Consider the following 1,883-nt stretch of genomic DNA (forward strand, 5'->3'; position numbering starts at 1 on the left):
ACTTTAATGTAAATTTTGAACAGCTGTACAAATGTTGATATTACTGAAGTGCTTAATTGGAAGGAATCTATAGAGTAAGATTGGTGCCATCAAAGAAACCTTTCTTTATTTTGGTCTGTCTGATTTGGGTCTGCTTGCATATAGTAGATTACACAATTCCAATGCGTTCTACAGTGGTGCATCTTTATTTCTGTGCATACACTACATCTCTAAATTCTTGGTGGTTTTATTTTTTTTCATTGTTTTTAACCCTTAATCTGTTTCATTGAAACATTGTTCTGTTCTGATAATAATGCTTGTGTACAACATTTAGAGGGTTTTAATGGACTGCAAAATAAATCAAATTAATGAAAGCATTCTCTTAAATTGATTAAATCAATGTAAATATTTTAGCTTATTTTCTAAAGTTTCTGCCCCCGGTCCCTCCTCTGCAGTATATTGTTTCAGCCTTATTTTTTTTTTAAACAAAATCGAGAAAGAAAAAAAAAAGTAATTTTTGTTTAACATTTCTGCAGGGTAACAAGAATTTAGCTTTGTGTGAGTTTTTGTCTTGCAACAAAAACTTTTTTTCTCTCCCCTATGAATGAAGTTATTGCAATGCACTGATTTACAATACTTTCTGAAAGGAGTTCCCAAAAGATGTTTTCTTCTGTTGGAGAGCAAATGGGCAGTGACTGTAAAATGATGCTTTTGGTGAGAAAATAAAGCAGCTTCAACAGTTAACTGTTTTAAAGTGTTTTGTAGTGTTATTCCTTATATTCATCTTAAACCACTCACAATTAATTTGCAGCACTAAAATAATTTGGCAAATATATTTTTGTGTAATAATGTCACTAACTCGGGACCTTTGTATGTTGTTGCACATCCTTGCCTTCCTTTCCTACTTTTTTATATTAAATTTGGTTTCTGACTAGTAACTATTTAAACAATTAACCATAATAATTACCTTTTAAAATAATGTCTAATTAATTATTTCAGTTGTATGTAGTCAATGTTTGAATTTAACACACACACACACAAACACAAACAGTAAATATATGTGAGGCTGTAGAGTAAATTAAGCAAATTTAATTTACTTATTTCAAAGAGACCATCAAAGTCTGGATATACTGTAAAGAACATTTGTGGCTTTTCAGAGATCCAAATGTTTGGTGTTTTTTACCATGACAACTCCTCTCCCTTGTCTTTAAAAATGACTGACAGACTGAATTAACAAATGTAGCACTTATGGAAATATGTGTACTGTAATTTATACATAATATTTTTTGTAATTTAAATCTGACAAATTTTCTAAAAAATATCTCAGTCAAATATTATTGACTTTCAAATCAGAATATGACTTTCCGTGATGGAAAAGCCGACTTGCCGACAAAACGGTGTTCTGTCGATTTTTCCTACCTTGTCAGATTTTCCTACCGTAGCGCAAAAATATGGCTATATCTATCGATCCATCCTACCGCATCGAAAAATCCTACTGCATGTTAACGTAGGCCTATATGACTAATTTGCGTGAAATAATTCAGCGTAAATTTACCAAAGAATCCTATTGGGGGAAACTTTTTTACAGTGCCCAAAAGGGTAGGATGATTTTACAGTGCAAAACGCCCCATCAGATTATCATACCATTATGAAATAAACAGGTAGGATGACATTATAGTACAAAACGCCCCATCAGATTATCATACCATTATGAAATAAACAGGTAGGATGATATTATAGTACAAAACGCCCCATCAGATTATCATACCATTATGAAATAAACAGGTAGGATGATTTTACAGTGCAAAACGCCCCATCAGATTATCATACCATTATGAAATAAACAGGTAGGATGATATTATAGTACAAAACGCCCCATCAGATTATCATACCATTATGAAATA

The 1,883-nt window shown here is 31.9% G+C and overlaps 1 protein-coding gene across 2 annotated transcripts in view; it reads left to right on the forward strand.

Annotated features, from left to right (window-relative positions):
* lman2 (lectin, mannose-binding 2) overlaps nt 1-723 on the forward strand; it is a 9,018-nt gene extending 8,295 nt beyond the window's left edge. For both annotated transcript variants that reach the window (XM_067457802.1, XM_067457803.1), the window contains exon 8: nt 1-723. This exon is cut by the window's left edge and continues 200 nt beyond it. The gene's annotated coding sequence lies outside the window, so the exon portion shown is untranslated.
* Nucleotides 724-1,883: the final 1,160 nt, after the last annotated feature.

This window comes from Pseudorasbora parva, chromosome 11 (assembly GCF_024679245.1).
Source record: "Pseudorasbora parva isolate DD20220531a chromosome 11, ASM2467924v1, whole genome shotgun sequence".
NCBI classification, from domain to species: domain Eukaryota; kingdom Metazoa; phylum Chordata; class Actinopteri; order Cypriniformes; family Gobionidae; genus Pseudorasbora; species Pseudorasbora parva.